The 14,044-nt window shown below is 49.1% G+C and overlaps 1 protein-coding gene across 2 annotated transcripts in view; it reads right to left on the bottom strand.

Annotated features, from left to right (window-relative positions):
- The window catches only part of MOB3C (MOB kinase activator 3C), a 54,198-nt gene extending 41,423 nt beyond the window's left edge, over positions 1-12,775 (bottom strand). Inside the window, exon 1 of one of the 2 annotated variants that reach the window (XM_029618484.1) lies at positions 12,510-12,775. The gene's annotated coding sequence lies outside the window, so the exon portion shown is untranslated. The other variant, XM_029618486.1, reaches the window with a different exon arrangement.
- Between the last annotated feature and the right edge of the window lie 1,269 nt (positions 12,776-14,044).

The raw sequence follows: 14,044 nt of genomic DNA, 5'->3' as shown, positions 1-14,044 counted from the left end.
AGGTACTCTCTTTTGTAAATGGGGTTGTATCTACCCCAGTCCCATCCATGCTCTTACTAACCAGCAACGTCCACCTGCAAAACCTTTAGAGAACACTCAACTGAAGTATTTGCTTAAAATATATTCTGTTTCTTCACAAATTGTTCCTTGTTTTCTTTCAATTATACAACATACCATCTCTGGCCTTCCTTCTTTCCTTGATATATCTGAAAAATGTTTTTTCAGATCACTTATCCTCTTTGGTGATCTTCCACTAGACCTTTTGCTTTCCTGATTTCAGCTTCACCCAATATTCTTCTTTTGGAGTTTTTGATCTTTTTGCCCTGATTATTTTGACCACCTCTTTGGAGGACAATATTGGTTTCCTTTTCCTCCTACTTGTATTTATTTTTCTTATAGAAAGATTTGTAGCCTGCATTATATTTCCTTTTAATATGGCCGACTGTTGTTCCACTTCACCCATCTTCTCCCAGTTTTCTAGTTCCTCTTTCAGCCACGTTCTCATTTTGCCAAAGTCCGTATGTTTGAAATCCAAGGCTTTGATCTTTGTGTGACTTCTCGCCATCCTGGCTGTTATATCAGACCATACCATCTGAAGTGACCAGAACCTGTCACAATACTCAAGGCGCGGTTGCACCTTGACCACGTTGCTATGCTGAGGGCCACTCTGGAAGATGTGAATGGGGAACACGCAGTGAGTGCCGCTGAAATGCACTGGACCGGATACGGTTTTCTGCAGGACCCCGCCCTCCTGCCCCCTTAAAATGAGAAGCTAACACACGTAGGTGTGTGCGTGGAAGGGGGTACAGTCCCTCTATGCATGCATAACGCTAGTCTTCCTGGGCTGAAGTCCAGGGAAGGGTCTGGTTAGAGGTGGGTCATGGTCATTCATTAAGAATGCCTGCAAAATGAAAAGCCAGGCCCAGCCACTACTTCCTTCTCTTCCATACACGAGGCCTAAAAAAAAAAACCAACCCTCTGTCAGGTTTTCTAATGCCTGCCACCCCTCTCTATTTTAAATCTTGCGACTCAGATACATTGCAGTTTGAGATAATCTCTGTCATTCTCAAATCTTTCCCAGGCAAACACAAAATAACTGCGGATGCTTATTAGATGTAACTTGGAAGGGCAGGGAGTGGCTTCTTCTTTCATTTTCTGGTGGCAGGAACCGATAGCAGAAGTCATTCGTACAAAGGAAGCGGCCTCTGTCACTGGCAAACGCCCCTTCCACTGCCACTCGCGTCCCTGTAAGAGAGGCAGCTTTCTCCTCCAGGAGAGGGGGTGTTTCCGACCGCCACAGACGTCACATCCTGTGCCTGCCCCCTCGCTCATTCTGATTTTGTTTGATTCCTTCCTTTCTATCGAGGTGTTTGGACCACAGGGGGGCGACTCAAGGCAATCTGCAGCTCTGAAAGACCCTCGGCAGGGCGTCTACTGGAAGATGACATCGTTGGGGGGAGACACGGCACTATTTGCGTGATGGGCTGCGTCCTGAAACCTGCAGATTTGGGCCGGGGAGATGCATATTTTTACAGATGCCACGGTATATCAGTGGCCCAGCACACATTGCTTAAGCTGCTTTGCTTCAGCTCAGGGTCCATAAGTGGATAATAAGGACTGGTACCATGGTATGGGAGAGACCGGGGAGAATACGGTCCCCCTCCAGGTGAAGCTCCAGCTGAAGCTCTGCTTCTGTGAACACTGTGGCTGGTTTTCCAGCCCCTACTAGAAAGGGGCGAGCACGGCCTGTCAGCCCCTGCCATATGGAACGTGTAACCTTTTCATTTATAATTAAAATGCATTCAGCGAAAGCCAGGAAAGGGGGAGGGAGTCAGATGAAGAAAGGCAAGTTACAGCAAGCCAAGGGTGAAGAGGTAAAGTATGTGCAGCCTCCGTGAAGGGCACAATAATAATGCAGAGAACGCTACCAAAAAAAAATCCTGCATGAAAGATCCTCCCCAGCTGGGCGTGCAAAGCCTGGAATCAGTGCTAGCAGAGGCAGCTGCTGAAAGCGATAACGCCGAGCGGAACCGCGGCGGCGGGGCCTCAGTGTGAGCGCATCCTTCCTGCACCCGGCAGCAGGGGGCACGGCAGCCCCAGCCGGCTGAAGGAGGACTCGCCGAAGCATGAAGGAAGCGGAGCCCAAGGACCCTGCTGGACGGTGCTGCACACCCACGGCAGGCAGGTCAGCCCGAACAAGGAGGCGTGCGGAGTACAGCGCACTTTCTGTAACCCTCAGCCGTGCGCACAAGGCAGGGATTCTATGCACAGAAAATGCAAGTTTCCAGGGGCGACTCAAGGCAATCTGCTGCCTGAGATGATGCCCCCCTCTCACACATACACTCACACATACATACTCTTATACACACCCACAACCTCTCTCACACAGGCTCTGAAACCCTCTCTCTCCCCTCACCCACCACACACAAGCTCTTATTCTCCCAGATTCTCTCATACACACACACGCACACACACACACTCACACACACCCAGGCAAGCTCCCAGCCATACTCACATACATACACACTCCCCAGGCAGGCTCACACACACACACACACCCCCAGACAGGCTCCCATTCATTCTCACACCACTCCCTCCCCACCCCCCAGGCATGCACACATTTATTCCTACCCACATACACACACACTCACAGACCCCAGGCAAGCACCAATTCATTCTCTCTCACACACACACACACCCAGGCAGGCACCAATTCATTCACCCACCCACACCCAAGCAGTTACACCTACACACCCACACACAGGCTCTCACCCCCTTCCCCCACCCAACGACACACACAGGCCCGATCCCCTCAGTGGCAACCCCGGGCGCAGGATTCGCCTTTTTCCTGATGTCACCTGCTGCCATCGGGCCAGTCTCGCGGCAGCAGTAGATAACGAGTCGCGTTTCTCCTGACATCATCTCCTGCCGCCGCGAGGAAAAACATGACTCCTGCTTCTCGGGGTTGCCACTGAGCGGATTGGGCAAGGGTTTGGTTTATCCCTGCCCGATCCGATGTTTGACCCTGGAGGCAGGGTGAGGTGGCGGCTGTGGTAGAGGTGTTTTGGAGGGGCACTTTTTGCCGGTCCAAAATTCTGCCACCTGAGGCCGCTGCCTCACCCTGCCTCCTGATAGAACCGCCCCTGCAAGTTTCCAAACAGGAGCACTGCTAAGCACCCTCGCATGGAAATCCCATGCAAACGAGGACATCAAGCAGTGCTCTCGATGCATCTGGCCAGCGCACCTTTCTTAGCGCTGGAAACTTAACTTCAGGTCTGAGTTAAGCACTGCAAAAAAAAAATTGTTGTAAAGTACAAAAAAAAAAAGTTTAAAAACAAATGAGAAACTCTCCAGGTAAGTGCCAGCGGCTGCCACCATTAAACGGGATAATTACTGACGTATTCAGGTAAGTGGTGGCAGCCACTGCCACTTAACCAGATAAATTCTGATTTTCTGTCTCTCTGGCACCGGGAAGCAGCTGCCAGATAGCTGCATAAGTCCGTACATATCCGGCTAAGTAGCAGCAACTCGCAGCAAATAGCTGTATGAGTACTGACTAATGCAGTTATCTAATGCCAGATGGATAAATCACAATCTGCCTGGCTAAGTGTGCTGGGGGTAGCCTGTCACGGATGCCTCCTTCCTTCCGGAGTTAGAATGTGCGTTTGGCCTGCGCCAACGCACATTTTAAAGGTTATGCCCATTTTTTAAAATCCCAATGCATTAGCATAGCATTAGCTTACTGCATTGGGAGTTAAAAAAAAAATAATAATCTGGACATTAAGGACGTGCACCCACAACCAGTGCACGTTTTATAGTGCCCAGATTACCGCATGGGCCTGACTGTATGCAGAGCAAACTCTACTGCCAACGCAGCCAGGAGTTGTGTGCACACTACACTGCGTATTTAAGTTTGCCCCTCTCATGCTAATGCTGGCCCTGGGCATTACGCACCGGGTCAGAGCAGTGCGCCGGAAACGTAACTCCTAGTCCCAGGTGGAGTGACGTTTCCAGGGCTGGTATGAGCAGGGCACAGAAGGGACAGTCCCCTGGGGCTGGCCGGGTGTTTCAGCAGAGGGTCCCCCCTACCTAAAGCCCAGATTTAAAGCTGGGGGTGGGAGAGAGAGAAACGCACACGGAGTTCACTTTCTGCAACTTATGGAAAGGAAAAACCTTGATTCTTAAATTCCCCAAAGCCCCCGGGGCATTTCCTCGTGTTTTGCCTGAACTGGTTTTGTCTGTGGGATTTTTCTTCTCTTCCAGAAGTCGCGGGACGTCAACTCCTTAGGCTAAACTGTGCGGAGAAGCTCAAAGGATTTTTGCACATTTCTTACCCTACTGTGGTCCAGTCTAGTGCTGCCAACTCTGGGGGGGGAGGGGGGAGCCCAGCACCCTCCCTCCCCCCCCCAATCTGTGCAGTCACCTCACAGGCTGGCGGGGCCTACGGCTTCTGCAGGGCGGAGCTTGCAGTGGGGTAGGGTGGAGGGAGGGAGGGCAGTTCCCTCCATCTCAACTGGAACCCGAACCGGGAGTCTTCCACCCCCACCACGGAGGGGGCGAGTTTCAAAGCATCCGGACACAAGCGGTGGCTGCTTTGCACCTGGGGATTTCACACCAAGTTTCAAAAAAAAAAAGATTTAAAAAAAAGTCTGCAACTTACTGCAGGTACAAAGCACTCTGGGACCTTTGCTCTTGCTTTCTGTGGGGTCCGTTTTTCACAGGAAGAAGCGTGCATGATTTTCCGATCCCGCACAAAACTGGCCTCAGGGGGCATCTCCTCTAAATGCGGCTGAAAGGATTGTGGGTCGTGCAGCAGCAGCCAAAAACCATTTACCCATGCGAACGGCCTTTCAAAATGTCCTCTCTGGGCAGTCATCATGCCGGCCCCTATAGGGCCCCTCGTCTTGGCTCACCTGAAGACCCCCACTCGGCCACCGAGTCACCAGGCTGACCCCCAAGTCGCGGTCATGTAGTGTGGCAACCATCGGTCTTCTGTCATCACTGCACTCTCTCACTGGCAACGCCTTTTGGGGAAACCCTAGGGAAACCCCAGGACATTTGTGTAGGGAGAAGGCCTCAGATAAACTCCCGCTCTGTGGGTTACCCCGTGCCAGAGCCAGCCCTGGAGCAGAATGAAATCACCGCCAACTAAACCAGTGCCAAACGAGTGGACGAGCTCAGGCTAGCGGCGTCGTTGTGCAGGCCGCTTCCTTCCTGCCTGGATACAAAACGCAGCCCATCTGTGCCTTCCAGAGCTCCCACGGCCCTAGTATATAACTAAGAGGTGTCCATTTCTCCCCTAAATCTCACTGCTGTGGCTTTCAGAGTTTGCTAACTTTAGACAGAGGGCAGGTCACTAAAGACCAACTTGCACAAGTCAGCACCCTGCGGGCAAACTGTACAGAAAAGCCCAGAATGTGATCTCCCTTCTCGGCCCCAGAGACACAGCAGGCGGGCGAAACTCAAAAAAAGCAGATTGTTAAAACACCAGGCAGTTCCTTTCGTTATTGCGCTCTATTCCTCATTATCCACGTGGCCAGGCAGCCCTAAGGCTTCAGTGCTGCCCATCCGGAAAGCACTGCCTTCTCCTACAGTGCAATAAGCACAGAAACAAAACCAAACCCCAGTACTCCCAGTGGTGCATTCAGCAAAGGATGAATCCGAAAGACTAATGAAGCATGATTCACTGCAGTGACTCATATCCTGATGTTTCAAAAGCCCCACGCACAGAGAGACTGTGGTCACAGAAAGGACACGAGGACACTTACACATGCAGGTCTCCGATCCCTGCCAAAAGTGGAATCATAAACTCTGCACCAGAGGCAATTTGTAGCAGCTCTGATTTCACCAAAACACAAATGGGTAATCCTTTACCACATAAGAAAAGCGATGTCATTTTTTGGTATTTTTCATTACAAATACAAACTTAATTTCAAAGCGGAAGTGAAACTAAGATGTTCATACTGCACTCATCTTGTAATGCCTAAAAAAGGCAAGAACCAAATTCCGCCGGGAAGGAACAACCAAGCAGGTGAATTTTCAAAGGAGTTCCGCACATAAATGTAAGATCCCACCCTAGCAATTTTCAAAAGCTCACTGCCCTTACAGGTGAATATCCCATGGACAATTAAATGGCACTTTCTATAGCAATTCTTAAAAGCCCACTTACACAGGTACAGTGCATTTATAAGTGTGAAACCCACTTACACAGGTACAGTGCATTTATAAGTGTGAAACCCAGTTTTATGCCTGTAAATGCTTTTGAAAATCAGGCCCTAATGGAAGAGCTTAGCTGCAAGGCTCAATCAACGGGAACCACTGCTGGCTCTCAGCTCTCTGGAGGTAAACTCTCACACCTTCTAAGTATTTCAGTGAAGAAAGCTTTGATCTACTCTGAAATATAAGCTAGGGGAGGTGGCTCCGTTCCTAAACTGGACTATAGGCTGACTTGGCCCCACTGCCCAGCTGAGAAGGCATGACCTCCAGCAGATGATCAAACCTTTACAGCTGACAGCTCAGACATGTCCTTAGGGGAGCGGGGATGAGGAGGAAGGGTGATAATAACACAAGAAGCGCCAGGCTGGGTCAGACCAATGGTCTAGCAAGCCCAGCACCCTGCCTCTGACAGTGGCCAACGCAGGTCGCTTGGAAGCTACGGAGGAGATCCAGAAGAGGTGGGAGCTCCCCTATCTCTACGGCTGATAACTGCTGGCGTTCCTGTTCTCCGGAAACCTGCTGAAACCTGTCCATGCTACCAGCCTTGCACCATCCTCCGGCAGCAAATTCCACGGCTGGATCGGGCGTTGAGCGAGAAATTACTTTCTCACTCTGCAACCGGTTATTATCATGGCGCGACCCCTAGCCCTAGTGTGACTTGAAAAGGTAAATAACTATCCCCCCCCCCCCCAATGGGCCCAGCCCACCCACGATTTTATTGCCCTCTCTCATATCATCTCCAGGCTGAAAAGCCCTAACCTCTTCAGCCTTTCCTCCCCTTTAGCATTTTTTCTTGCCCTTCTCTTTCCCAATAGCGCCTATTATTGAGGGTCTGTCTGTCTGTCTGTTTGCCCGTCCATGCATGCACGTCTGAAACTACACTCTTCTGAAGGGGGAGTGCCTGAGGGGTTCTCAGTCCTCACAAGGGGAGGAGAAGAGGGGAAAGAGAGAGGAAGAGAGAGTAGGGAAGGGGGTGACTCACATGCCTCACTCACTCAGACACATGGCACCCCATCATTTTCTACCTGAGCAGTCACACACTTACTCACACACACACTCACTCACTCACACACACACACTCACAGACACACACACTCACTCACACACACTCCACACACTCACTCACACTCCACACACACACAGACACACACACTCACTCACACACACTCCATACACTCACACACACTCACTCATCAGTCCACTCATTCACTCCGACATGCACCTTTCAGGTACACAACTACCCCCTTGTAGTCAGCCCTCCACCCCCACCTCTCCTCCCATAGCTCCCACTTTCTTCCTAGCCACATCCACTCCCAAAATGTGGATTTGAATTGTACATCGAGAGACGCGTTTGTGTCGTGCTTTGAACATGCACTTTCTGACTTGTCCTTTATGAGTTGGGGGGACTCAAGGTACAATCACACCGCACAGATTTATACAGAACAACAATGAAAGGCCCCCTCCTGTCCCCCCGGTCCCTTCTTACCCCCTCCGCTGGTCTTTCACGTGTAACAGAACGGCGCCAGCCTCCCGTGGCAGGGCTGCAGTGACTGGGGACAGCTCCTGCTCACGAAAGATCGGGGGATGAGGTCAGCGGGACCTGGGGAGCTGGATGGGGCCTTTTATTCTTACAGGGTTGGTGGGCAGGAGGAAGGACCCGCCCTGGGGAATTTATTTATTTTTTTTAAGATGACTTCAAAGCGAAATAACAACACAATTTCACTTGTTTTTCTTTCATTCCCCTTTGAACATGAAACAAAAAGAAAAAGAGGAAATGTCGCTGCCGTTTCCTGTATCATTTCAGCTCTGTTAAAAGCCGGTGTTACGCTGGCTACCCTCCAGTGCTCGGGTACAGGGACAGATCTGAATGATAGGTTACAGATTATCAGCAGCTTCGTTAGAGTGAATACCATCAAGGCCTAAAGATTAGCTACACTGCAGTTTATCAACGCGTTCAGATTTTAGTGATTTGTCTTAGCTCTTCTGATTCAATCACCTACAGAAAAATGTGGTTTTGGTATAGGTATCTCCCCAGTGATGACCAAAGCAAAACATTAATTCAGTTTTCTGCTGTGGCCTTACGCTTCCTGCAAGACCTTTTACTCTCTGATCATCTAATTGTCCCACTGACTCTTATTGCAATCTTCTTGTTTTTGATGAAAGCAAGTCTCTGTGGCAAGTTTCTCCTCATATTCTCTCTTCAGCTGCCTTATTAATCTCTTACATCTAAATTTCCAGTGCTTATGCTCTTTCCTATTTTCTTCATTAGATCCTGTTTTCCATTTTTTAAAGGAAGCCTTTTTTGACTTCAATAGCCTCTATCAAAGCATCGTTTAGCAAATATTTGGTTTTCTTTTAACATTTTTTTCATTTCTGGAATACATTTTATCTGGGCTTCCAAAATGGTATTTTTAAACAATCTCCATGCCTCATGCAGACTTTTAACCCTTATAACTGTGCCTTTTAGTGACCTTCTAACTCAGGGGAGGCACCGCCAGTCCTGGAGTTTCACAAACAGGTCTGGTTTACAGACTATCAACAATTAATATGAGATATATTTACATACAGTGGTGGTAGAATGTGCAAATATACCTCAAACATATTCATTATGGATATCTTGAAAACCAGACCTGTTTGTGGCACTCCAGGACTGGAGTTGCCTACTTCTGTTCTAACTAGTTTCCTTTTATCACAGTCTCCCTTCTTAAAGTTAAATGCTTTCTTATTTTCCCTCCAGGAATTATATCAAATTTGATTATATTGTGATCACTACTGCCAAGCAGCTCCTCCATCTTTACCCCTTGTGTTCCACTGAGAACTAAAGGTAAATTAGATTCCCCTTCTGGTTGGTTCCAGAACCAGCTGCTCCATGAAGCAACCATTTATGGCATCTAGAAATGTAACCTCCCGAGCATGCCTTGCGACACCTACATGTATGTTATTGCTGTTCACATGTATGTTACTAGACGTTAATTCGGGTAATTGGAAATCATTCATATTCTCTGTTCTTTACGTTTTAATATCATCGTTTCAAAATACCTTTTTCTGAACCATTTGCTCCTGAGTGATTGCTGGCTTTCTCCCATGGTTTAATTTAAAGCCAGCAGCTAGGTTCCCATTTCAGTAAGGTGGAGCTTCCCTTCCCCCCAAAGCTCCTCAGGTCATGATGAATGTAAAGTCCTCCTCCCTGCACCATCATCTATCCACACATTGTTAATCTGGAGCTCAGCCTGCCTCTGGGGTCCTGTGGGAGGAACTGGAAGCATTTCCAAGAAGTTTCGGCCTTACGTTTCCTAACTAGAAGCCTAAATGTACTTCCCAGAACCTCTCTCCTGCGCCTCCTTACGTCATTGATATCCACATGTACCATGACAGCCAGCTCCCCCCCCCCCCCCCCCCCGGCATTCTCCAAAATCCTATCCCAGTGATGCACGAGGCCTGCTACCTTTGCACCAGGCAGGCAAGTTACCAAGCGATCCTCATGGCCACCAGCTATCTACACGCTGTGATGGCCACAGCAAGAACAGTGAAGGCAGCCTGAGAGCTGAAAGATATCCTTCGCTAGAGCACTGCTGGCAGGAGTAATGGAACCAAACGGTCCTTGTATGCTACATCTGACTGACTGATGACTTTCTCTTATCCAAACACAACCCTCTGAGAAACAAATTGAAGGATTAAAAAAGAACAAAATGACACAGGCTTTGGATTATTTCCCATAATTTGTTTATTATTAGCAGCAGCCCTGCCTCCTCCAAAAAAAAGCCATATTCCCAAATGCATTATCAAAGTATTGCTCCGCCAGCGGTTTTTGGGCTGCCAGAGAGGAGAAAGCTCCGGCCTCAGGTCAGGGTTGAAGGGTAGAAGGAGCCCTCTAAACGCGAAGAAAAAAAAAAAAAAAAGCTCATGGTGGCTCTTAGCTCTAGTTCCTCAGCGAGCCACTACGGCTAAAAATTAGAATTCTCAAGAAGTCAAAATCACTGGTTCTTCCCTTTTATCCTGCAGATCTGACCTTTTCTTTCCTTCTGTATGGGTGGATCCAATGTGCATTGTCTCGGCTGTGCCAGGACCGTCCCAGAATCCCAAGCTGAGTCTCAGATTCTGCAAAGCCTAAACTCTTCCAATATGGACCAGACCAGCATCCGGTCTCCGACAGGAGCCAATCCATGTCCCAAGAACCTGGCAGATCCGTATTGCTTGCTTGCTGCTCACTTCCAGAGATACGTGGTGGGTTTTCTCCTTGTCCATTCAGGGCTAGGCGGCCGCCTAGGGCGCTGGGAGTGGGCGAGGCGGCGGCGTCAGACGCGAGGGCGCCACTGTTGAACAGAGAAAGAGGCTGGCGACGGCGGGGAGGTGGAGGTATGGCGGTTTGGTGAGATTCGGAGAGGAGAGAGAGAGCGAGAGAGATCTCAGGTGATGTGGTGTCGTCATCACTGGCTAGGGCGGCTGCAGACCCTTCCACGGGGCACTGAATCCACCCGTCTAAAAATGGACTTTTCCTTCAGGATCTTACTCCAACCCATTATAAACGCAGCTGCTTCTGGTTACTTTCACCACATCCTCTGGCAACGGGTTCCGCAGCTTAACTGTGCACTGAGTGGGAAAAGTACTTTCTACGATCTGTGTTAAATGCGCTACCTGCTAATTCCACGGCATGTCCCCTAGTCCTGGTCCTATTTACCCGTTTCACCCCCACTCATGATTTTATAAAGAGCTGGCTTCGAGGTGACACTAGGAGCAGGGTGCGAGTTACGAGCTGGGCCCTTATCCTGCCTCCTCTCAGCTGCTCATTGCGCTGGAGTTCCTGGTGGTCCCAGAGAACAAGTCTCCAATCCGCTTCCCACAGAGTGCGCGCACACGTTCAGCCCAGTCGCGCACGTTCAGGCGTTTCTGCCCGGAACAACGCGCAGACTTGGCATTTACCGCTCCTCCCTCCCAGTTCCTCAGTAAAAGGCGGGTGCCGAGGAAGCAATCTGCCACTTTTACCACACGGGCTGTGAGGTAGGGAAAAAAAACCAAACACCTCTGCTTTCCCTTGGAAAACTTCACCCTCCATCGCCTCGGGTACATACTTAGATTATTCCTACAGTACCAGAATGCAATCCTCTCTGAAGTGCCAAAAAAACAGAATATTAAAAAAAAAAAAAAAATCAGTGCCCACTCACATTTTCAAACAACGCGGGTGATTCAAAATTCCGCCCCAGCAAAGTTACGAGACAAAATTGCAAAGAGTCTCCGGCCCTGAAACTGGCAGGGGGTGTGGAGGGGAAGGGTCGGAGAGGGAGCAGCCTCTGGGATGACACCTTATGCTCTCAGGGCAGAGGGATGCCACTGTGACTGGCCATGGGCCGGGATACTCCCCACTATCCAGGCGGGCTCAGGCAACTCAACAAGATGGCAACCAAGGGAAGTCATAATAATAATCATAATCCACCTTCTCAGCCACTAACCCTTGTGCATCGTAACCCAAGCTCAAGGTCAGCATTTAAACTGCGTAAAACGTGTGAAAACACCAGGCAGGGAGCGTCTGACGTCCCAAAGCTGCTCTTATTACCTTAGTCCCTACTGTAACTTTTAAAGTCTGCTTTGTTTTGTTTTTAAACTTGGAAAAAATTAAATCGCAATTATCAATTTGTTGAAAAGAAAGATAATATTAGTACTGTGTACATTAGGGTCTAAGAGAGAGAGAGAGAGGCTAGGGACCACCACCAGAACCAGGGACGTCACCTCTCCGTCTTCTTGCCGCACATTTATCTTATTCTTATTTGAACTGCAGTTAAGCTTTTTCTCCCTTTCATTTTAAGCAGTTTGGGCAACACTTTGTCAGGCTGATAGTTTCCTGAATTTAAGAGCGAGAACTCACACCAGACAGAAAATTAAGAATGTAAATATACACTTACAGTCTCAGTCCAGGCTGCAATTCAGGGTGCTGCTGAATGTGACACCCTCTGCTGTCTCTGCTTCCTGTAGTACACTCTGTTGTCTCTCTGCCTGGTTATTACACACTCTGCTGTCTCTCTGCCTCGTGTATTATACACTCTGCTGCCTCTGCCTCCTGTAACACACTCTGCTATCTCTCTGCCTGGTGTATTACATACTCTGCTGTCTCTCCCCCTCCTGTAGTACACACTCTGCTGTCTCTCTGCCTCCTGTATTACACACTCTGCTGCCTCTGCCTCCTGTAACACACTCTGCTGTCTCTCTACCTTGGGTATTACATACTCTGCTCTCTGCCTGGTGTATCACACGCTCTGCTGGTTTTCTGCCTCCTGTACCACACTCTGCTGTCTCTCTACCTGGTGTAGCACTCTCTGCTGTTCTTCTGCCTCTGGGTGGCTGTCTCTTTCTCTCAGCTTCGGTTGCCAGCTTCAGCCTGCACTGGGAATCCGCTGCGAGCTCGAGGGCTGATGAAGCCACTGCCTGTGTCGGAGCTTTTCCTTTTCTCCTCGCCGTGATGTCACATCCTGATTTTGTCTAAACTCTCTTACAGCTGTCCCTGTGATAACTTACTGCAGAGCTCCCAACCCCCACTGTGCCTCCAGCTCTCTCTCTCTCTCTCACACACACACACGCAACCTGACCTTCTGTCCTCTTCACAAACACCCCCATCCTGCCCTCTCTCTCACAGTCACATACACTATCTCCTGTCCTCTTTCACACACACCATCCTTCTCTCTCTTACACAGCCCCCACCCTGCCCTCTCTGACTCTTATATAGGCACACAAACATGCCCTCCCCTCTCTCTCACACTCATGCACACACACACACAGCACTCACATCCTGCCCTCCCCTCTCTCTCACACTCATGCACACACAGCACTCACATCCTGCCCTCCCCTCTCTCTCACACTCATGCACACACACACTTACATCCTGCCCTCCCCTCTCTCACACTCATGCACACACACACTTACATCCTGCCCTCCCCTCTCTCACACTCATGCACACACACATACAGCACTCACATCCTGCCCTCTTGCCTATAGTGGGTAGCCCTAGTTTATAAAAGAGTCTTCTGGGAGTCTCTGGGATGAGGAATTGGAATCAGTAAGCAGACTCTTCCCTCCCCCCCCCCCCCCCCCCCCGCCCCCCCCAACAAGTACAAATATAGCATTTCAATTGTAAATATCCATTTATATCCGTTTCCTCCCACATCCAAGTTCTTTTCTCCCTGTTCAATGTAACTATTTCTTCTCTTTCTTTTCTTTTCCCCATGTTATTCGATGTTAATTGTTTGCTATCCTAGTTCCATGTAAACCGATGTGATATGTATCTATGAATATCGGTATAGAAAAATCTTAAATAAATAAATACCAAATACAGAAGTGAGTTCCTGGGAATAGAGCAGTGCTAGTTTTGGGGGGGGGGGGGGTTTAAATACTTTTTTTTATTAATAATATCATTGTCTTATTCCCAAATGGAAAGAAAATGAAAGATACATTCATATAACACCTGGAACCCCCAACCCAAACCCCACAGCCCCCTCCCTTGAACGAGTCCCTACGTTCAAAGGGCTTCCCTATAGCTTCAGATGAGCAGGACCACGTTTGAACTTGCACTCCATGATGTGCAGCACTGGCTGAGATCCTCTGTGTACCTACAGTTATGCAACCTTCGGCCACAGCTCTGCATGGAATAATGAATGACACATTGTACAAAGAACATGCAATCATGTAATACTTAAAGTCACCTCCCCATCATGGGAGTCTGGGCTGCTTCTGATCCAGAGGAATTATCCAAACATTTTGTGCATCAGCTTTCAAGACCTCACACAGGTGCTTTCTTCAGCAATGAAACAGCTGAAGAAGAGTCCTCTGTGCTCTCAAATGG

The sequence above is a fragment of the Rhinatrema bivittatum genome, chromosome 10 (genome assembly GCF_901001135.1).
Source record: "Rhinatrema bivittatum chromosome 10, aRhiBiv1.1, whole genome shotgun sequence".
NCBI lineage: Eukaryota > Metazoa > Chordata > Amphibia > Gymnophiona > Rhinatrematidae > Rhinatrema > Rhinatrema bivittatum.
This window is presented reverse-complemented; position numbering and strand designations above follow the sequence as displayed.